The following is a 24,027-nucleotide window of genomic DNA, read 5'->3' as shown; positions in this document are numbered from 1 at the left end:
GTGTGTGTGTGTGCTGTATACACTACACATATATGTGTATTCGTGTATATGTATATACCCAAAAAAGTCATTGTTACTATTTTGGTACTGTGGCATAAGTTCATAAATATAACTTTTGCCAGGTTGACAGACTAAACAGTTAAGTTGAACAAAAATACAATCACACAATCAAAACCTCCTCAGGGTGGGTAAAAGGTTACCGATGGAAACTTCCCCAGGACACTAAGGAATGCTGTTCACCTTTATTAAGAGCTTCAATAGAGAAGTGTCCCACCATCAGGGCCTGGCAGTGGAGCACTCAGTTAGGCACACAGTTACCATGTGCAAGGACCTGGATTTGGGCCAACGCACCCCACCTGCAGTGGGGACATTTCATGAGTGGTGAAGCAGATCTGCAGGTGTCTCTCTTTCTCTCTCTCTCTCTTTGTCTCCCTCTCCTCTCTCAGTTTCTCTCTGTCCTCTCCAATAAAACAGAAAGAAGCAAAAAAGGGAAAGTGGGAATGGCTGCTGGAAGAAGTGCATTTGTAGTGCTAGCACCAAGCCCCAATGATAACTATGGAGACAATTAAGAAATTTAATTAAGAGAAAGAGAGAGAAGCTTCCATTCATCCACCACAGGCTGTGGGCCACTGCTAATGAAGGGTTTCATAGAATGGAACCCTGTCTCCAGACATGAGATAAAGCAGAAAAAGCAATCTTCTTCAACAATTCTAAAAGAATGTAGCATTGAAAATTATAGGCACTCAGTCAGCAGTTGTCCCCTGAGAGGCTCACCACCACCTCCTTTGGTGGCTATTTCTTGTTTATTCTAATCTAATAAATGTTCATTTATCTTTTCTGTAATTGTGTCTGCTACCTGCTCAGTTGTTAATCTCTGGTCCTCTGCATGTTCCACCATCATCACTAGCCAAACCACATAATTTTGCTACATCATTTGGCATGTTTTCCAGAATTTTCGACATGTGTCTACTTTATTCTTTAAAGGTGTGGATCTTATTGCTTTGATGCTTTAATTTTATTTGTTTATTTTGAATAAAGTCAAAGGGACATTGAGAGGGAAGACGAGAGACACCTGCAGCACTGCTTCTGAAGCTTCTACTACTTCTGAAACTGCCCCCCTTCTGGAGACAGGGACCAAATACTTGAACCCAAATCTTTGTGCATTGTAACATATATGTTCTACCAGGTATGCCACCACTTAGCACTTCTATATGTATTTATACAAGTATATAAAGAGAAATGTAAAGTTTTGTGAAGCTGTGGATATTTTGAGAGGCCAAATAGCATTATCTAGTGTGTATCTTCTTATACAGCTTGAGTTTTTTCAAATTAAGTTTTATTGATTCACCATCATTTTTTATTTTATTTATTTATTCCCTTTTGTTGCCCTTGTTGTTTTATTGTTGTAGTTATTATTGTTGCTGTCGTCGTTGTTGGATAGGACAGAGAGAAATGGAGAGAGGAGGGGAAGACAGAGAGGAGGAGAGAAAGACAGACACCTGCAGACCTGCTTCACCACCTGTGAAGCGACTTCCCTGCAGGTGGGGAGCCGGGGCTCGAACCGGGATCCTTATGCCGGTCCTTGTGCTTTGCGCCACCTGCGCTTAACCCGCTGCGCTACAGCCCGACTCCTCTGATTCACCATCATTTTATTGGAAGTATAACTTTACGCCTCTATAGGTGTATGTGCTTTACCCATCCACCACGAAAATCCTAGTGCCATCACAGTATTAAATTGACTCCCTTAAGACAGGCAATATAACTCACTTAGATAGTGCAACTAATTTGTCTTAGGCACAACCTAGGTTCAAGCCCAACCCCCACTGCACAAAAGGAAACATCAGTGCTGTGGTGTCTTTCTCGCTATCTGTCTTTTTATCTGAAAAAAATATAAGCCTAGAGCAGTGAAGCCCAGTAATGACAAAAAACTAAAAAAAAAAAAAAAAAAAAATTGATTTTCTCTACCCACTTCCTCTCCCCTTCACCTTTCTCCTCTAGTAACAAGCATTGCTTTCAGAGTCTAGGACTTACTTTTCTTGTAATTTTTTTGGTTCCTTTTCTATGTTTATTTATATTCCATATATGAGAGAAACCACTGATGATTCACCTCAAGTTCCATGTATGCTGTCACAAAAGGCAAGATTTCATTTTATTGAGCATATGCTACAGGGCAGGGGAGATAAAATAATGGTTATTATGCAAAGACTCCTGTTCAGTTCCCAGCACCACCAGCTGATCGGAGCTCTGGTCTTAGTGTCTCTCTCTCTCTCATTCTCATTCTCACTCTCACTCTCTTTCGTGAATTCTCTCATTAAAATAAAATGAATAAAATCTTTTTAAAGAAAGAAGTAAAACCATCTTTATTTGTAAATGGCATATCATATACAGAAAACCCTCAATACTCCATCAAAGTTGTCAAAATTAATAAACTAATTCAGCAAAGTTGCAGGTGCAAAATCAGTACATACACAAAACTCTAAGATATCTAAGTGGGATGTTCCTGCTGTCTTATGGTTTAAGAAGACAATAGATAGTTATTGCTATAATCAAATTATTTGGCAATTGGGATAACTTTGAAAAGCCTATTATTAGGATTTGCAGTCTCATACATGACATCACCATAATTTATGTCTTTTGATATTATTTATATATAGCCGTGTCTTATAAAGTAATGCTACTGGTTGCTTCTTTTCTCTCTGGTCTAAGCTTTTAGGAGAGTCAACATTTCAAAGAATATTACTCTTCTTTATCAACTTCTGCACTTGATCTTAGCCAAAAGGCCGAGAAGCGATCAACTTCTGTTTATGAGTGGAATCATCCCATACTCATCTTTGTCTTTCTGACTTAGCTCACTTAACATAATTCCTTCTAGCTCCATCCAAAACAGGTCAGAGAAGGTGGGTTCTTTGTTCTTAATAGCTGCATAGTATTCCATTGTGTATGTATACCACAGCTTTCTCAGCTGTTGTTGGGCACCTGGGTTGCTTCCAGGTTTTGGCTATTACAAATTGTGCTGCTAAGAACATAGGTATACACAAATCTTTTTGGATGGGTGTTATGGTGTCCTCGGAGTACATCCCTAGGAGAGGAATTACTGGGTCATATAGAAGGTCCATGTTTAGCCCTGTGAGTGTCCTCCAGACTGGAGGTTGGACCAATTTACATTCCCATCAGCAGTGCGGGAGGGTTCCTTTGTCCCCACATCCTCTCCAGCATTTGTTGCTGCTGTCATTTTTTGATGTATGCCATTCTCACAGGGGTGAGGTGGTATCTCAATGTTGTATTTATTTGCATTTCTCCGGCAATAAGTGACCTGGAGCAATTTTTCATGTGTTTGTTAGCCTTTTGGATCTCTTCTGTAGTGTATATTCTATTCATATCCTCGGGTAAGACCTTTCCTTTTTCATAGGATTCTCTACTTCTGTTTCAGGTGGTTCACTTCCTAACAAAGTCCCAAAACCTAGATATAGACCAGTTCCCATGAGATAGGGCATATGTACACATGTATCCATGAATTAGGGCAAAATATATACCTGAAAGCAAAAGTGCACAATAGTCTGTGGTCAATTAATATATGCAGCAAGCAAGTAGAAAGACCTAAAAAGATACCATAAAGTGCCCAATGAAATTGTTTCTACTGTGGTCCGGGAGGTGGCGCAGTGATAAAGCTTTGGACTCTCAAGCATGAGGTCCCAAGTTCGATCCCTGGCAGCACATGTGCCAGAGTGATGTCTGGTTCTTTCTCTCTCTCCTCCTGTCTTTCTCATAAATAAGTAAAATCTAAAAAAAAAAAAAAAAAAAAAAAATCTAAAAAAAAAAAAGAAATTGTTTCTACTTAGACTTAGATACCCTCTTCACCTACTTCCTATTAAATTTCCATCAATCACTCCAAAGCTAACGTTATCAAAGTAAGGACTGCAAAAGTTGAATAAGGGCAAGAGGCTGGCATACTTTAATGATGACTCTTTAGTCACTATCAGGCCACACATCAGCTGGCACCCTAGTCAGGGAGCCCTGAGATTCCCAAACAGACATGATGGGCCTAGACCTCGAATGAATCCCTCTATCCATTGTTACTGATCATCTCCATCAGGAACAACACAATAAACCCCTTTGTGGGCCCCCATAGGACCTAGCCCTCAACTTGGATCAATAACGGTAGAAAATGTTCCATCCTCCAAAGGAGGCTGGACAACATCCTCTATGCTACACCTGAGGAAGATGGGTCCTGATATTGAGGCAGCTTGCAATGTTCCTACTCATGACCACAGAATGTGAGCTCAGATCTACAGAGGTTACATAGTCTCCTAAGCTGAATATGGGACCTAGATCAGATAAAGTTGATGGGGTTTACAGTTAAAAATATTTATACACATTTCCTATATTTGGGAGTTACTCTCTTCCCTGATCCAGATTTCTAGCCCTTTTTCCAGCCATGACATCATCTTCCCAGGTAATAACTCGGGTCCACCTATATCAGATGTCAGGCTCAGGAATAAAAAGCAAACTAGTATAGTCATGGGCTCTATGGAATATAACTAAAATAGGCCTACTAGCTATATACAAAATGGAGACCCCCAAATATTCATCTACAGTATTCTTGCCTTTAGGTTCATGATTAGTCAACTATTTGTTTGGCTTTATATGTTAACTCTTCTTTCAGCCACCAGGTTCCAGATGCTAGCATGATGTCAACCGTACTTCAAGGCAGACGACCCCACAAATGTGTCCTGGAGCTCCACTTCCCCAAAATCCTGCCCTACTGGGGAAAGAGAGAGACAGGCTGGGAGGATGGATTGACCTGCCAACACCCATGTTCAGCGGGGAAACAATTACAGAAGCCAGACCGTCCACCTTCTGCATCCCATAATGACCCTGGGTGCATACTCCCAGAGGGTTAAAGAATAGGAAAGCTATGGGGGAGGGGAGGGAATACAGACTTCTGGTGGTGGGAATTGTGTGGAGTTATACCCCTCTTACACTGTGATTTTTGTCAGTGTTTCCTTTTTATAAATAGAATTTTTTTTTCAAAAGAGGCTTGCATTAGACCTAGCTAAAGAAGGTCACCCCTTAACCAATGTAGGGTGTAATTGTGAAATTCTTTCAAATAGAACAGAAAAGCCTGGGAGAAGCAAGTGTTATTTATGGGTTATTCTAGCCAAATACCCTCTTGTTGATGTTTACTGGAATGAGTGATAGTTTTTTTTAAGACCTCAGACACAGAAGGTGACAGAGTAGATAAAGCACTGGACTTCTAAGCAAGAGATCCCAAGTTTTATTCCCAGAACCATATGTGCCAGAGTGATGCTCTGGTTTTCGCTCTATTCTCTTTTCATCATAAATACACCTTATAATAATAAAAAAAAATAACAAAACCTCAGACACTCAATTTGTTCAATAATAAGACTCTAATATGTTTATTTTTACATGTACTATTGTGTTTTTATTTTAGAAAGAAAATCAGAGATCCACTCTGATATCTGTATTGTTGGGGATCAAACTTGAGACCTCAAATATAAGTAAGTTCTATATTCTACCACTGAGCCAGTGGCTGAGCTGGTGGTACCAGCATTGAACCTGGGACCACTGAACTTCTGGTATGAAAATCATTTGCGTAACTATTATGTTATCTCCTTGCCCTTCAATGTTGTTAAAATTTTCGGAAGGCTCTTGCCGGCCTGGCTTGCATCACGGCGGGTAACAGAGATGCGGAGACAACGGCTGGGCAGGGAAGCTGTATTTCTTTATTCAGGAACAACGATTCATAAACTAAGACAAACTAATCACCAAACAGAACTCCGCTGTCTCTTTGCGGTGACACAGGCACTCTCCCTTACTCTCGAACTCAGGAACCGTCTCTTACTCTGGAACTCAGGAACCCAGGAACTCTGTCACTGGGGAACTCAGGAACTCTAGGACTCAGGAACGCTCTCTCTGGGTTCCCTTGGGCGGGGCCAAGCAGGCCCGCGAAATCAACAGGACTCATCCAATTCTCTTGGGGGGGGGGGGGCTAGAACAAACCAATGTAAAGCATACGACAATTCCCCCTTTTCTTTTTAACTAAATGACTGTAGTATCAAGGGTGTGGGGTGAACAGAAACATATATAACAAAAACCAGCATGTTGCCAAGGGAAGGCCTGAGGGGGCCATATCTGAAAAAAAAAACATTTCTTGCCTCTGGGGGGCTACTTGCCTCGACGGGCAATTGCATGGGGGCGGGGAACGGCCTAGGGTCCCACAGGCAGCTGGCTGCAACTTACTTACTATGAAACAAAACTTGTTATTAGCATATCTACTGCACGATCCAACGTTTCTAATAGAGAAGGAATTTGAGACTTTTACATATCAACAACGTCTTTTAACCTTTTGTTACACCCATTCAAGATGGAGACACACCCTAGGTGTGGGCCGGAGAGGAAACCTCAGGCATGAGAATAATTAGCATAGCCATTGTGCGATCTACCATTTCTAATAGAGAAGGTAGTGTTTTACATATCAACAAGTCTATTTAACCTTTTGTTTAGACTAACTTAGTTAAAATATATTGATTGTTAACTAATTTTTACCTCAGACTTTAAATGTAAGTTAATTTTTATCTTTATGAGAATTACGTTGAAAACCTTTTTCATTTAACTTTGACTAGTAAGAATTTAGCCTTAAAGCTACTGTTTACCAAACTTTAAACATACACATAAACATGGTCATTAATACACAAGGAGAGAAACCTTTGTTACGAAGACATGTCATTTTAAACACGAATTTAAATCTGTACTGTCTTAGTTGTTGGGGGGGGGGGGGTTTCACCATCCGGAGGTGGCTTCTCGCGCAGCTTCACTTTTAGGAATTGCAGGTTGCGATCTCTGCACAAATCTCTGCATAGATAGTTATGATTACCAGAATCAGTAGAGGAATCTGTTTCCAGCCATACCAAAAAACAAGTCATTCCATGTCAACTCTCTGGAGTCCACAACCCATAAACAAACCTCATCCAGAATCCCATGGAGAGCTGTGTTAGTAAGCCGTGCATTTCATACTCCCAGAAGAAAAAAGTCTCCTCCTCCACCATATTTCACTATGCATAAAGATAAACTCAAAATGGATCTAAGACTTAGATTATAAACCAGAAACCACAAAATAATAGAAAAAAATCATCAGCAGAGTACTACATGATCTCTGCTTTGGAAATTTCTTTGGCAACTAGAGCCCAACAGCAGGGAAAACAAAAGCAAAAATAAATCACTGGAACTACATCAAACTGAAAGGCTTCTGCACAGCAAGAGAAACCATTACCAAACCAGTCTAGGAAATGAAAAAGATAGTTACATGTCTTAGTAGACAAAGGAATAATACCAAGATATATATAGGTTAAGCACATAGTACTAAGCTCAAGGACCCATGCAAGGATCCCAGTTTGAGGCCCTCTGTCCCCCACCCTGGCTTCCCACCTGCAGGGGCCGTTGTGGGGAAGCAGGTCTGCAAGTGTCTATCTTTCCCCCTCTCTGTCTTCCATTCCTCTCTCAATTTCTGTCTGTCCTATCCAACAACAACAATAATGGGGGGGGGGGAAATGGCCATGAGGAGCAGTGGATTTGTAGTGAGGGCACCGGGCCTCAATGATAACCCTGGAGACAAAAAAAGAAAAGAAAAGAAAGAAAGGAATGGAGGAAGGAAGGAAGGAAGGAAGGAGAAAGAAGAAAGAGAGAAAGAAAGAAAGAAAGAAAGAAAGAAAGAAAGAAAGAGAAATAAAAAAAATAAAGATACAGATACATAAGGTGGGGAGGTAACATAATGGTTATGCAAAGAGACTCTTTTGCCTGAGGCTCCAAAGCTATAGGTACAGATACAGGTACAGATACAGGAGGCCAAGTACAACTGGTTGAGCACACAGTGCACAGGAACCCAGGTTCAAAGCCCCCATTCCCACCTGTAGGGGGGAAGCTTCACAAGTGATGAAACTGCTGTAGGTGTCTCTCTTTCAGTCTCCTTCTCCCTCTCAATTTCTTGCTGTCTTTAAAATAAATAAATTAATTAAAATATTTTTAAATGATACAGATACATATATGGGTGGGCAGTAGTGAACAAGTTCTTTACCAAAGAAAATATTCAAGTAACCAACAGGCACATGAAAAAATATTCAAAATTACTGATTATTAGAGAAGTATAAATCAATACAATAAGCTATTACTTCACCCCTTAGAGAATGGTATATATAATAAAAAAACAAAAGACAAAAAAAAAACGGTGGGGAGGATGTGAAGAGAAAGGAACCAAAGTACCCAACAACGACTGATTAAAGAAGTTGTGGTACACAATCCATAACAGAATGCTATGCAGCTGTGAGATTTTTCTTCTTTTTACTAGAACATGGAAGGAATTTCGGGGAATCATAGCAAGTGAAATAAGCCAGAAGAATAAATACTAGATAATCTTACTCATAGATAAACCCCAAGAAACACAGCAAAGGGCAATACAGGATGAATCCTCAGTGGACGGTGGTCTGTCACAGCAGATTTGGGGTCTGAGATAAGGGAAGAGAAGAGCACTAAGAGGAGGTTGAGGACCTAAGGACCTTTGGTGAAACAGGATGATAGGATGATCATTTAATAGAGGGTGAGAGGTATGGACACCTGTCTTGGGGAAATGTGATAATGCACCTTCATGACAACAAAATTCCTGTAACTCAACATTTTCTCAATAAAGTGACACCTCAATAAAATCTTCTCCATTGGAGGGTGACATTTGAGACATTCCTGCCTTCTTGAAAGCTACCATATTTATTTGTTTGCCTTTATTTTTGGTTGTTGTTGAGGAAATGCTGATTGATAACACTGCATATGTTTTTTTTAAGTTCTTTTTAAATTTTTTAATTTAGTTTCCCTTTTGTTGCCCTTGTTTTTTTTTACTTTTTATTGTTGTTGCAGTTATTATTGTTGTTATTGATGTCATTGTTGTTAAATAAGACAGAGAGAAACGGAGAGAGGAGGGGATGATAGACAGCGGGGAGACAAAGATAGACACCTGCAGACCTGCTTCACCGCACGTGAAGCGACTCCCCTGCAGATGGGGAGCTGGGGGTTTGAACCGGGATCCTTACGCCAGTCCTTGCACTTCGCACCATGTGAGCTTAACGCACTGTGCTACCACCCAACTCCCTGCATATGTTTTAAAGACAAATTTCACAACTCTTCAGAACAGATACCAGGAGGGTGGAAGGTGGGACACCTAGTTAAGTGCACATGTTACCATGCTCAAGGACCCAAGTTTGAACCTTAGCTCACCACCTGCAGGGGAGAGGCTTCACGTGTGGTGAAGCAAGTACTTCAGGTATCTTTATGTCTCTTTCCTTTTATGTCTCTCTAGCCATCCCTTATAATTTCTATTAGATCAAATAAAGGGGGGAAATGTCTTCCAGGAGCAGTGGATTCACCATACAGGCACCAAATCCCAGCAATAAAAAAATTTTTTTTAAAAAGAAAGAAAGAAAGAAAGAAAAGAAAAAGAAAAAGAAAGGCTCTTTGTCATCTGCTCTTCCTCAAAGCCTTTCTTTAATGCTTCATATATTTAAGGCTGTGTCTTCTAATTTCAGGCTTTGAATGGCTTCCTTTTGTCATGTCTTTCTCTGCAGTAGTAGACTATGGGAAGCAGTATTCCCCTTTTGTCCCTGCCTATTAGGAAAGGTTTAAATAGGTTAGTTAGCTACTAATATCTGTTCACCTGCTTCTCAAAATTGTGCAGGGCTGGTATCTTCTTGGACCTGAACGACTGCATCTCCATTCATCTTTTGTTTCCCATCATAGACATTTGTTTTCTACACAATTCTTTGTCATTTATTGAGTCCCAGGGAAACACACATGAAATCAATGAGTCCCAGGTACTTTCCAAACAAATAAGTTTTGAGATGATCTTCCTAAATCAAATAATTCTATCCTGGGGATAGGTAGTGTATAGGGCGGGGGTTATTCACTCAAGTTAGAAGACAGCTTACGTGTTAGAGCACACACTCCATGTACAGTGGCCTGGGTTCAAGCTCCTGTCGCCAACTGGCAGCACCATGCATTCATTATATCAGGAACATTCCACAATTATTTTTATCTATTTTTTGTATTGTTATTTTCAGATGGAGACAGAGAAGAAAAGAGAGTGAAAGAGACCACAGCACCAGAGTTTCCTTCAATGCACAGGAGTGAGGAATGGGTGGGTGGCTGGGTCCAAATCTGGGTGGCACACATGGCAAAGCAGTGCACTATCCAAGAGAAATACTTCACAGGCTCATGGATTGGTCCATGAATGCTGATGTAGGTGTTGTAGTCTCTCTCTCCCTCTTCCTTTCTCCCTCTCCCTCCCTCCCTCCCTGTCTTGCTCTCTCTCTCCCTCTCTGTCTCTATCTGAAATTTAAAAAAAAAAAAATGTGCCAGGAGCAGTAAGATCACATATGTATGGGGTCACAGCAGAAAAAAACACAATAGTTAGAAGTGGACATTTAAAAATTGTTTTGGGGAAGTTGGGCGGTAGCGCCGCATGTCAAGTGCACGTGGCACAAAGTGCAAGGACCAGCATAAGGATCCCGGTTCAAGTCCCTGGCTACCCACCTGCAGGGGAGTCACTTCACAAGCGGTGAAGCAGGTCTGCAGGTGTTTATCTTTCTTTCCCCCTCTCTGCCTTTCCCTCCTCTCTCCATCTCTCTGTCCTATCCAGCAACGACAACATCAAGAACTACAACAATAAAATGACAAGGGCAACAAATTGAATAAATAAATAAATAAATAAATAAATAAATAAATAGAAATTGTTTTTGTTCAAGCTGAGAACCCTGGAGTCAAAGACAGATTAGCAGAGAAAGACAAGCAGTTGAATAACACATATATTTATACATATTCATGAGAGAGACCCAGGGGAAAAATGAGGACCTTATCAAGGGAGCTTTAGAATTCAGAATAAACAGGAACCAGGTGGTGGCACAGCGGGTTAAGTGCACATGGCGGAAAGCACACCACCAGCATTAGGATCTGGGTTGAGCTCCCGGCTCCCCACCTGCAGGGGGGTCGCTTCACAGGTGGTGAAGCAGGTCTGCAGATATCTGTTTTTCTCTCTCCCTCTCTGTCTTCCCCTCCTCTCTGAATTTCTCTCTGTCCTGTCCAACAACAACAACAGCATTGGGAAAAATGGCCTCCATGCACCAAGCCCCAGCAATAACCCTGGAGACAAAGGGGGGCGGGACTACTTGGTGCCACACTCCTGAGCTCTGATGCCAAAGGCCTGAAGTAGGGCCAGCAGATTTGCACTTTTAGCCCTCCCTTCCACCTGCAGCAGGGACACTTCACAAACGGTGAAGCAGCTCTTCAGGTGTCTATCTATCCCTCCTTCTCAATTTCTCTCTGTCCTATCAAATAAGTGGGAAAAAATGGCCACTAGTAGTGGATTCATAGTGCTAGCACCAAGACCCAGCCATAACCCTGAAGGCAAGAAGATAGATAGGTAGGTAGGTGGAGAGAGAGAGAGAGAGAGAGAGAGAGAGAGAGAGAGAGAGAGAGACCTGCAGTCCTACTTCATCACTCCTGAAGCTTTCTCCTTGAAGGGACCCCCCTCCCATGGACTTGAACCTGGGACCTTGCACATTATAATGTCTGTGCTTAACCAAGTGTGCTTAACCTGGCGCCTATATCCCTTTTTTTCTTTAGTCCTGCCTTTGCTTCCTCTCTAAGTCACACCTATACCTATCACTACTTCTGAGTGTCCTTCCTTTTTTTCCTCTTCTCAGATAAGAAAAACAGTGCCTTTACCCCTCTGGGAGTATGGACCAAAGTTATTTTTGGGGTGCAGAAGGTGCTAGTTCTGGCTTCTGTAGTTGCTTCTCTGATGAACATAGACACTGGTGGGTCAATCCAGCAGAGTCAGAGAGTTAGCCTGTTTCTATCTTTCCCTAATAGGTTAGGGCTCCGGAAAGGTGAAGTTCAGGAAACATTGGTGAGGTAATCTGTGCAGGGAGGTCAGGATGAATCATAGTAGCATCTAGAATTTGCTGCCAAAATACAAGACAGTATAAAATGTTTAATCAACAGAAACCAAAACAATAAGAATAGAGCAGATGAGAATAGGGACCCAAGAATGAAAGGGAGCTAAGAAGTCTATTTTAGGTATGTTCCCAGGAGCCCAGGATTTTAATAATCTTTGCTTGAGCTTGATAGCTATCATGGGGGTGGACTAGAAATTTTGTCTGGGGAGATGGTGTCAGAGTTGAGAATAGAAATAAGAAGCAGGATTATAGCAGAGAGTAGGTCCCAAACTTGAAGAAAATACCACATCACTCTGACCTTGAGTCCATATATATTCATATTTAGTGTAAGAGCCTTCTCCTTCTGTCTGCCTCATGTGAAATTCTCTCTCTCTCTTTCTCTCTCTCTCTCTCTTCTCTCTCTCCCTCTCTCTCTCCTTCATGTAATAAATAAAACAAATATTTTTTAAAAAGTAGTCTATGGCCAGCACGTATGTTACTGATCAACATGGTTGGCTGTGACCTCTAACCCATAGATAGGCAAAAGTAATCCAAGGGGTTCTTTTATCTCCCAGCAGGTGTAAGAAAAATGACCACATTTCACCCGTGCTTCACCTATCCAAGAGCAATAAACAAAAACAAACAAAAAACCACCTTGGCCCTGTGCTTCCTACACAGGCAACAAAGTCCAATGCTGGCAGCCCTGGTTGTGCCAGGAGCCCAGTCTCTCCAGGTGTTCTTTCTGTTGTTAATGCCAACCGTGTCCTATTGTCAAAGATGCCAAGTTGTAGGGTTTTAGGCAGCAAGTATACTGCAATCCTTTATCCTCGCTTCAAACTTATCCAACTGAAAAGTCAAAAACAGACTACAGGTTTGCTTTTTTTTTTCGTTTTTTCTGAAAAGACTATGAATTCAATCCTAGTTTATAGCATTCCAGCCTATAATTAGACAGAGTGGGTTAAATGACAAGCATTTTCACTCAATCCCAGATCATTCTAGATGAAAAGAACAGCCAGAGTGTGTTTGAAAACTGCACTCTCCCTGATGCTCAACAAAAAAGAAGCAAAGTGGGGCCAGATGGTGGCGCACCAGGTTAAGTGCACAAGGACACAGGTGTTCAAGCCCCTGGTTCCCACCTGCAGGGGGAAAACTTCATGAATGGTGAAGCAGGGCAGAGAGAGAGAGAGAGAGAGAACCTACAGCACTGCTCCACCACTTCTGAAACTTCTCACCTGCAGGTAGGGAACAGGCACCTAATCCAGTTCCTCTAACACATAGATATGTTTGCCCTACCATATACAATACTGCCCATTCCTTAGATTTCTCCCTCTCTCTCTCTCATATTTGTCAACCATTTGTATTTCCTCCTCTGAAAACTGTTGACTCCCTTTCTCCATATTCATTCATTCATTCAACCATTATTGTTTCCTTATTCATTTGTAATCATTCTTCATATATTATGGATGTTACATTTTTATTGTTATATATCTGGCAATTATTCTCTCTAATCTTTTGCTTTCCCTTTTTTAATTAAGATTCTATTTTTCTTTTCTTATTTATTTATTTATTCCCTTTCATTGTCCTTGCTGATTTATTGTTGTAGTTTTTTTTAAGTTTTTTTAAATTTATTTATTCCCTTTTGCTGTCCTTGTTGCTATTATTATTGTTGTCTGTCTTCGTTGTTGGATAGGACAGAGAGAAATGGAGAGAGTAGAGGAAAACAGAGAGGAGGAGAGAAAGACACCTGCAGCCCTACTTCACCGCTTGTGAAGCAACGCTCCTGCAGGTGGAGAGCCAGAGGCTCGAACCAGGATCCTTCCGCAGGTCCTTGTGCTTTGCGCCAGCGCTACCCCCAACTCCCTATTGTTGTAGTTATTGTTGTTGTTGTTGATGTCGTTGTTGGATAGAACAGAAAGAAATGGAGAGAGGAGGGGAATACAAAGAGGAGGAGAGAAAGATAGACACCTGCAGACCTGCTTCACTGCTTGTGACTCCCCTGCAGGTGGGAGAGCTGGAACCGAGATCCTTACGCTGATCCTTGTGCTTTGTGCCACCTGCACTTAACCCACTGCACTACACCCCCTACTCCCTATTTTTCTTTTCTTAAAGAAGTATTTGTTTTTTATGAGAGGAAGAGAGAGAGAAAAAGAAATCAGAGTTCATTTTATGGTAATGCTGGGGGTTTGAATCTGAGACCTCTCTGGCCTCAAGCATATATAGCTTGGGTTTTGTTTTTTTTTTTTTTTGAGTGCACATCTTTTTTTATTATTTATTTACAAAAGGAGACATTAACAAAACCATAGGATAAGAGGGGTACAACTCCACACAATTCCCACCACCAGATATCCATATCCCATCCCCTCCCCTGATAGCTTTCCTATTCTTTATCCCTCTGGGAGTATGGACCCAGGGTCATTGTGGGGTGCAGAAGGTGGAAGGTCTGGCTTCTGTAATTGCTTCCCTGCTGAACATGGGTGTTGACTCATTGATTCATATTCCCAGTCTGCCTCTCTCTTTCCCTAGTAGGGGGAACCTCTGGGGAAGCAGAGCTCCAGGACATATTGGTGGGGTTGTTTGTCTATGGAAGTCTGGTTGACATCATACTAGCATCTGAAGCCTGGTGGCTGAAAAGAGAGTTAGCATACAAAGCCAAACAAATAGTTGAACAATCATGGGCCTAACGGCTGGAATAGTGCAGATGATGTGGTCCTCCATTTTGTAGATAGCTAGTAGGCATATTTTAGTTATATTCCAAAGGGCCTGTGGCTATACTAGTTTTTTGTTTGTTTGTTTGTTTGTTTGTTTGTTTTGTTTTTTCCCTGAGCCTGAAATCTGATATGCAGGTGGATCCAAGTTACTGTCTGGGGAGATGATGCCATGGCTGGAAAAAGGACAGAAAGCTAGATCAGGGAATAGAGTAGCTCCCTAGTATTGGAAAGGGGTATAAATATTGTTGAGTGTAAACACCAGTTTGATTTGGTCTGGGGCCCATATTCAGCTTAGGAGCCTATATGACCACTGTATCCCTGTAGATCTGAGCTCACATTCTGTGGTCATGAGTAGGAATGTTCCAAGCTGCCCCAATGGACCCATCTTCCTCAGGTGTAGCATAGAGTATGTTGTCCATCCTCCCTTCAGGGGATGGAACATTCTCTACTGTTGTTGATCCAAGTTGAAGGCAAGGTACTATAGGGGGCCCACACAGGGGTCTATTTTGTTGTTCCTGATAGAGATGACTGATAACAATGGAGAGAGGTATTTATTCGAGGTCTAGGCCCATCATGTCTGTTTGGGAATCTCAGTACTCCCCGAGTAGGGTGCCAGCTGATGGGTGGCCTGATAGTGACTTAAAGCTTGTGTTTTATCATCTGTGCCCTATTTCTGTTGATTGATTTTATTTTTTAGACATAATGCTATTGCCCACTTATTAGATCTCAGTATAGTACAAACATATATGTGGAAATAAACTACCCTTTTTTTCTAATTAAAATTTAATTTGTAATAACTTTAGGGGGCTGAAGTACTTAACTAAGGGACTTTAGCCTTCTTGTCACATCTGTGTTTATTGCTTCAGAGAGGAGCTGGATGAGAATCCAGGGTTAGAAGCTCTCATCTCCCCCTTAGAGATTAGTTAATATATTGCTTGCTTTTCTACCTTTTCTTTATCTCTTTCTTTCTTCCTTTCTTTCTTTCATTCTTTCTTGCTTGTTTGCTTGACCAATTGCTTTTTTAAATTTTTCCTGCCACCAGTTTTATGGCTACATAAATATGGTGCCTGCATGACAACTTCTCTGTTTCTGGGTGAAAAAAAAATTTTTTTTTTCTGATAGAGGGTTACAGAGAAAGGGGGTGAGAGACAGAGAGAGAGAAAGAGGAAAGATACTTGTAGCACTACTCCACTGCTCTTGAAACTCCTTGCTCCTGCCCCTGCCCCTGCGGTAGGGAACAGGAGCTTGAGCTCAGGTTCTTGCCCATGATAGCATGTATCCTCTACCGGGTACACCACCAACTGGTCCCCAATTGCTTGCCATTTTAAGTTTAGCCTGTATCTTTGGTAATGTAATCAAATAGAAGAGATTTCATTTTCATGTTTAACTTAATTGTCATGTGTCTTCTAATCATGGTCTTTGTTTTGACTCTCCTGTTTTCCATGGCAACCCTCTCCAAGGCTTCATAGTGTTATTTCTACTTAGCTAAAGTTACTAGGAAAGAAATGTTTCTATGATAGATAGATAGATAGATAGATAGATAGATAGATAGATAGATAGATATGCAGACAGATAAATGTAGAGTTAAAGATAGAAAAAGATACAGATGCAGTTATATGAGGTCCAGGAAGTGATACAGTGGCTAAAGCACTCAACTCTCAAGCAGGAGGTCCTAAGTTTGACCTGCAACAGCTTATGTACCAGAGTGATGTTCTGCTTCTCTCTCTCTCTCTCTTTTCTTATCTCTTTCATTAATAAAAACATTATTTTACCAAAAAAAAAAAAATACAGAGGATTGGGGAGCTAGCACAATGGTTATGCAAAAAGACTCTCATGCCTGAGCCTCTGAGGTCACATGTTCAGTCCCTAGCACTACCATAAGCCAGAGCTGAGCAGTGCTCTGGTTAAATAATAATAATCATGATAATAATATTAAATTAAATTAAAAGAAGAAAATATATATCCAGGTGTTAACTGCAAATTGAAAACAGAGAGCAGACAAGAAATATCCCAGGAACAGATCTCTAATGCACAGGCCAAAGACCTCCAGACACAAGCTTTGCAAATATTACCTTAAATTTGTTTAACAGTTTAGTAGGGAAGACTGGCCATATTGACCATTGGTACCAGAGAGACAAACTGACCTCTCCCTCCCTAACGAACAGATATTCCTTTCCCAACCTCCTTTCTTCCACCACCCTCTTCTGCATAAACCTTAAGTCTCAGCTTGAGAGCAAAAGAGCTTTTGGTGACATGAATCAATCCATGAGCTAACACCTGAAAGTCAGCCTGTTTACTTCTCATCAATCTTTGTCTCATATTAAATAGCAGTTTTTAGGCAGCAAGAGCAGAATCTTGGTGTTCTGTAGCAGTAGCACAGGGGATTTATTTTCATGAGGTTGCCAGATTTTACTTATGGTGTTCTTGTTTGTTTGTTTTTGCTTTTGCTTCCCATCAGGGCTTCACTGGGGCTTTGCACTTATGAGATTCCACCACAACTTTAAATGTCTGTTTGTTTGTTTCCAGACAGAGAGTGAGGGAAACAGAAGGAGAGTCGGAGAAAGAGAGACAACACAGCATCACTCCATTATTCACAGTGCTTCCCTTTGCATGGTGTTCCCATCTGGTGATGTGGGTTCAAACCCAGATATTAAAACATGACATAGTGTGTGTTCTACCTGGCAAGCTATCTCCTGGCTTCAAATTTTACTTTTATTTTTACTTAAATGCTTTGATATCTTGTTTCTCCCCCCCCTTTTTGTTGCCCTTGTTGTTTTATTGTTGTTGTGGTTATTACTGTTGTTATTGGTGTCATTGTTGTTGGATAGGATAAAGAGAAATCAAGAGAAGCAGGGAAGACAGAGAGGGGGAAAAAAAGATAGACACCTGCAGACCTGATTCAAGGTTTGTGAAGCGACCCCCTGCAGGTGGGGATTCAGGGGCTGGAACTGGGATCCTTGAATGGGTCCTTGTGCTTTGCCTCATGTGCACTTAACCTGCTGTGCCTGATCCCATTTCTTTTTTTAATGACTTATTTACTTATTTATTTATGAAAGACAGAGAGAACCAGAGCAATACTCTATCACATATGATACCAGGGATCAGACTCAAGACCTCATGCTTAAGAGTCCAACACTTTATCCTCTGTGATACCTCACAGACTGTATCTTTATTTATACATATCTCTATAGGCCATTTCATACTTCTACATATATACATTTGTTATTATCATTAATTTTTTACCAGAACACAGCTCAGCTCTGACTTTTGGTGGTACATAGAGACCAGGAGAAATAGAAAGGAAAAACAGAGATAGAAAGGGAGAAGCCTGGGAGTCAGGTGGTAATGCAGCAGGTTAAGCACAGGTGGCGTAAAGCAAAATACAAGAACCGGCATAAGGATCCTGGTTGGAGCCCCTGGCTCCCCACCTGCAGGGGAGTCACTTCACAAGCAGTGAAGCGGGTCTGCAAGTGTCAATCTTTCTCTCCCCCTCTCTGTCTTCCCCTCCTCTCTCCATTTCTTTCTGTTCTATCCAACAATGACATCAATAAAAACAATAAAACAAGGGCAACAAAAAGGAATAAATAAATATTAAAAAATTTTAAAAAAGAAAGGGAGAAGCCTGTAGCACTGCTTCACCACTTGCAGCGCTTCCTTCTTGCAGGTAGGGACCAAGGACTTGAACCCAGGTCCTTACACATTATAACATGTGCATTGGACTAGGGGAACCACCTATTGAACCCCCTATGTCTTCACTTTTGTGGACCATGTACAAAAGCACTACTCTACCATCTCTGGAGTTCTGACTCACTTTTTTTTATTAACTTCATCTGACAGAGACAACTAGAGATTGAAAGAGAAGGGACTGGTAGAGAGGGAGAGAGAAAGAAAGATGCCTGTAGACCTTCTTCACCACTTGTGAAGTTATCCCCCTGCAGATGGGGACCAGAAGCTTGAATCCAGGTCCTTGCACATTGTAGTATGTGTACTCAACCAGGTGTGCTACCACCCAGCCTCCTGATTCATTTTGATTTTGTCCTCATGTGGTGCTTGGGCTTCAACTAGGTCTTCATTCAAGAAAAGTATACCATCCACCTCTAAGTTACCTTCCAAGACCCCTTGAGTCTTAAAACAGGTATACTTTTTTTTTTCCAGAACCAAGGTCTCATGCATGTTCAGTTTCACTGCTTTTCACCCCCTTTGCCTCTGATAGACACACAGAGAGATAGCACAGAACAAAAGCTTCCCCCCATGCCATGGCATTTCCCATGTAGTACAGGGTTCAAACCTGGAATGCATGCATAGCAAAGTATTCACCATATTCAATGAGCTATCTTGGGGTCAACTAGGAATACCAAAGGAGATTACCTGGGACCACAACAAGGCAGGGCTAGAACAACTTCAGGAACCCACTAAATCACCGGTAAATGCAAACACATGTGGCTTGTGACAGCAAGGAGCCTAAGGAGAGATTGAGCAGATGGTAACAGTCCAGCAGTTTACCAGTTGAGGCACCACCTCCAGTCTGTTTTACCAACAAAAAAAGACTGCTGAAGGGAGGAGAGAACTCCCCTAAGACTCATCAAATGTAACTGTGAGTCTCCATTGCTGCTACCCTCAGAGGCTGGAGCAGCAGGGAGGAGGTCTTGTGCTGACATCTGGGAACAGAGACCTGACCGGGAAACTCAGGAGAAGAGCTACACCTCGGTGGCCTAGCAGTGGGGCTGTATAGTGGGAGTCTTTCCACATTGCTCTCCTGATGAGAACATGGTGAATAATTGCCTCAGAACCTACAGACTATAAACAGGACTTGTTTAGAAACTCACAGGGTCCAGCAGTGCTGCCCAGCCTGGTAGGGAAGTTGAATTGAGCCTGGAGCTTTGGATCCTTGGGATGTGAGAGTCTCATAACCACTGTGCTATCTCTTCCCCACCCTGCTGTATCTCTTGGTCAGGAGTGAGTGATTAAGCTAAGAAGCCTACTAATAATTTAAAAGCCCTGAAGCTCCCATATCCTACAGGAAAGAAAAAGAACAAAAGAGGCTTTAACAGCCACTGTGCTCCAACTCGGGGATTGAAATAATATTGAAACAACTGTTAATTTCCACAACTGTGAACTCTTTAAGTACCTTACTTAGACACAAGTCAATCCAGGCAAGAGTGATCAGTAATTAGAAAAGTACTGAGAGAGGGACCTCATAACATATTATATAGAATGGTTAAACCAACAAGAAGAAATATTGGAGAAATGAACCAGGACAAGAGTCCAGCTAAAAGACCCCCAAAGGTTGAAGCACAAAATAATGAAGTTAACATCCAAACACTAGTTAAGGAAATAATCATAGCAATGAGTAAGAGTTTGAAAGAATTGTCATCAGAAATGCAGAAACAACAAATAAGACTCTGGAAGAAAACACTAATTATCCCAACGAGCTACCTTTTTTTTAAAGATTGATTTTACTGATTCACTGGAAAGAATGAGAGAGAGAGGGAGAGAGAGAGAGAGATAGAGAGAGAGACCAGAGCATTACTCTGATACATGCAATACCAAGGACTGAACCTAGGATGTCATAGTGCACAGGTCAGTGGTTTATCAACTACATCACCTCCTGGGCTGCCCAGTGAGCTAGCCCTCTGGTCCCCAGTTTCTATCTCCACAAAGAGGTTATACAGACACAGCTTTGGTAAGTTTCCATCAAATGGAAATATCAGTTACATGGAATCTTCATTCCCACACTGTCAGGTACACTGAGTTACTATTATGCTTAACTATAAACAACAGTCACTGAAAACCCAAATTCCTAATTTCCAAGCAAGAAAAAACTTACCTATAATTTTATTCACCTGTGGTTTGTCTTTTCCACCAGGACTATCACTGGGACTCAATGCCTATATGACTCCACTGCTCCCCGTGGCCGACTTTTCTTTCTTTCTTTTAGATAGAAGATGAGAGATAGAGCTAGAGAAAGAGAGACATAGAGAGAAGAGACACCACAGCACCATCCCACTGCTCATGAATCTTCCCATGGAGATACTTCCAGGTGGTAATCCCGGCCTCGAACCCTTTTCCTTGTTCATGGTAACTGATGTGCTATACTGAGTGAGCGACCTGCCAGCTCCCCTGACCTGAAATTTCAAACAAATCTGAAAAAGGCCCAGGTGCATCAGTAGAATAGCAAGATGGTCATGCAAAAGGCTTTCATGCCTGAGGCTCCAAGGTCCCTAGTTCAATCCTCAGCACTGTCTAAGGTCAGAACTGAACAGTGCTTGGTGAAAGAGGAGGAGGAGGAGGGGAGGAAGCAGCAATAATTTTATGGGGGGGCAGGCAGTGGTGCACCAGGTTGAGCCCACATGCTACAATGCACAAGGACCTGGGTTCAAACCCCCAGTCCCCACCTGCAGCAGGAAAGCTTCAAGAGTGGTGAAGAAAGTCTGCAGGCATCTCTCTGTCTCTCTCCCTATCTCCCCCATCCCTCTCAATTTCTTTCTGTCTCTATTGAATCAATAAAAGAATAAGATTTTCAAAAGATTCAGATGCTTTTCCCCCGCCCCCCACCCCCATGGCTGTATTTCACACCAGGGGTGTGAGCTTACATTCTTGTGTGTTGCAAAATTCTACCTCCTTAAATTTTCCACCTTGTAACTTTCTACCAAGGACAGAAGTTCCATGGTCCTGTCATTTGAGTCATCTTTAGCCTAGGGGTGAAAATCAAGGAGGTTCAAATTTTAGCCCTAAGGGTAAAAAGACTAAAACAAATCAAGGTTTGTGTTATCAAAGTCACAATAGCAAAGCAGCAACCTTCATCCTAGCTTTCTGCTGAGACTTGGCGCTTCTGACTCACGCCGTCTCCATGGTAACCCACTAGCACTTCCAAACAGCTCTGGAAGGCATCCCTGGGGGAGGCTGGGCTATTGCTCCTCTGCTGACTCCTGCTACAGAGTGCCACAGACAGCCAAGGCTCTGCACTGGGATTCTGTCAGGCCTCTGCCTGTGTCACATTTACAGGCTCCATTCTTTCTTCTTTAATATGAGACACTTTACAAATGTATAGGCCATCCTCTTGCTAATCTCTGCATTGGTCTAATTTGAGAGTGTGTGGTTAGAGCATGCACAGTCATTATTTTATTTGACTCATCGTTATTTTATTAATTAATTTATTCATTTATTTATTAAGCAGAGCTCAGCTCTTCTCAGCTGTGGCTATTATAGTGGTGCTGGGGATTGAATCTGGGACCTCCGAACCTCAGCCATGAAAGTCTTTTTGTATAACCACTATGCTTCAGCCCTTGCACCATTTATTTATTTATTTATTTATTTATTTATTTATTAGAATCAGACCATCACTCTGGCACATATAATGCCAGAGATTAGACTTGGGACCTTATACTTGAGAACCCAACACTATATCCCCTGTACCAACTCCTGGGCCCTTTTCTGACATACAGAGAGAGAGAGAGACCAGAAGACCACTTTGCAAATTTATATGGTGCAAGGATTCAACCCAGGGCTTTGTCCATGAAAGGCACTAAGCCACCTCCCTAGTCAATGAGTCTTATTTTAAAAACATGTTAATTTATTTGTCACCAAGGTTATCACTGGGCTTGGTACCTTCACAACAACTCCACTGTTTCCCAGATGCCATTTTTTTTTGTTGTGTTTGTTTTGTTTGCTTGTTTGTTTTTATATAGAGGGTTAAAGAAAGATAAGGAGAGAATGATGAAGGAGAGACACCTACATCACTGCTCCGCTGCTCACGAAGCTCCACCTCCTGCATCTCCTCCTCCCCCTCCTTCCCCATTATAATGTGAAACCAGAGACTTGAACCTGAGTCTTTCTGCATTCACTAGTGTTATCACTGGGAATTGGTGCCTGCACGACAAATCCACCATTCTCAGCAGCTTTTCTTTTTGATAGAGAGAGAAATTGAGAGGGGAGAGGGAGGGAGAGAGAGAGAGGCTACAGCACTGCTTCACTGATCATGAAGCTTTCCCTTTGTATGTAAGGACTGGGGTTTAAACCAGGTCTTTGTGTGTTGTAGCATGTGCACTCAACCAGGTGAGCCTCCATCCAGACCTTATATATATTTTAATATGTTATTTATTTGTTTATTCATTTATTGGATAGAGACCAAGAGAAATTGAGAAAGTGGGGAGAGAGAGAGAGAGACACCTGCAGCAATGCTTTGCCACTCATGAAACTTTCCCCCACAGGGGACCAGGAACTTAAACCTAGATCCTTGTGCATTGAAACATATGCACTCTACTGGGTGCACCACCACTTGGGCCCTCCCAGGCCCTATATTTATTTATTAACAGAAGACAAAAAGAGAACCAGAGCATTACTATGGTATCTGTGATGCCAGGAAATTCACGGTTTGGTTTGGGTCTGGATTTTATGTTCATTTGCCACCAGGGCTATTGCTGGGACCCAGTGTGTTCAGGACTCTACTATTCCTGGATGACTTTTTTTTTCTTTCTTCTTGATATAAGATGGTACACAAAGAGCAATAGAGAGGGAAAAGCAAAGCACTGGGCAGTGATGTATCCAGTTAAGCATATAAATTACCCTGCTTGAGGACCCAGGTTCAAGCTTCTGTTCCTCATTCTCAGGGACAGTGGGCAGTGGGCAGCAGTCAGCAGGGGAGGGGGCACCTTCCCAAGTGGTGGATCAGTTCTGTAGGTGTCTATCTTTCTCTCTCCCTCTCTGTCTTTCTCTCCCTTCTCAATTTATCTCTGTTCTATCAAATAGAAAAGAAAGAAAGAAAGAAAGAAAGAAAGAAAGAAAGAAAGAAAGAAAGAAAGAAAGAAAGAAAAAGAAAGGGAGGAAGGAAGGAAGGAAGAAAGAAAGAGAGAGAGAGAGAGAAGAAAGAAAGGAAAGAAGGAAGAAAAAAAGGGGGAGGGGAGAATGGCTGCCAGGAGTAGAGGATTCATTGTGTTGGCACCAAACCCCAGCTAACTGGACAATAACCTTGGTGACAATAAAATAGATAAATAAATAAATGTAATAGGGAAAGACAGCAAAGGAGAGACATGACAGCACTGCTCTAATGCTCCTGAAGCTTCCTCCCTGGAGGAGCTCCCATGGGGTGACCCAGGACTCAAGCCCAGATACTCATGCATGGTAAAGTGTGTGATCTAGCAGATAAGCCACCTGACAGTCCCCATAATGCCTTTTAAAAAAGACATTTACTAGAGTCGGGCACCAAAGTAAAAACCCTGGGTTGAGGGTGGATGTTAGGGTTCATGAGGGGAAGGGGGGGAATGAGACACATTCTGTTGGTGGTGGGAATGGTGTTTGTGTCCATTCCTATTAATTTGTGGTCATAT

General features: G+C 41.8%; 1 pseudogene; it reads right to left on the bottom strand.

Annotated features, from left to right (window-relative positions):
• LOC132538657 (ubiquitin-like FUBI-ribosomal protein eS30 fusion protein) overlaps window positions 1-22,499 on the bottom strand; it is a 77,409-nt pseudogene extending 54,910 nt beyond the window's left edge.
• Window positions 22,500-24,027: the final 1,528 nt, after the last annotated feature.

Source organism: Erinaceus europaeus, chromosome 5 (assembly GCF_950295315.1).
Source record: "Erinaceus europaeus chromosome 5, mEriEur2.1, whole genome shotgun sequence".
NCBI classification, from domain to species: Eukaryota; Metazoa; Chordata; class Mammalia; order Eulipotyphla; family Erinaceidae; genus Erinaceus; species Erinaceus europaeus.
This window is presented reverse-complemented; position numbering and strand designations above follow the sequence as displayed.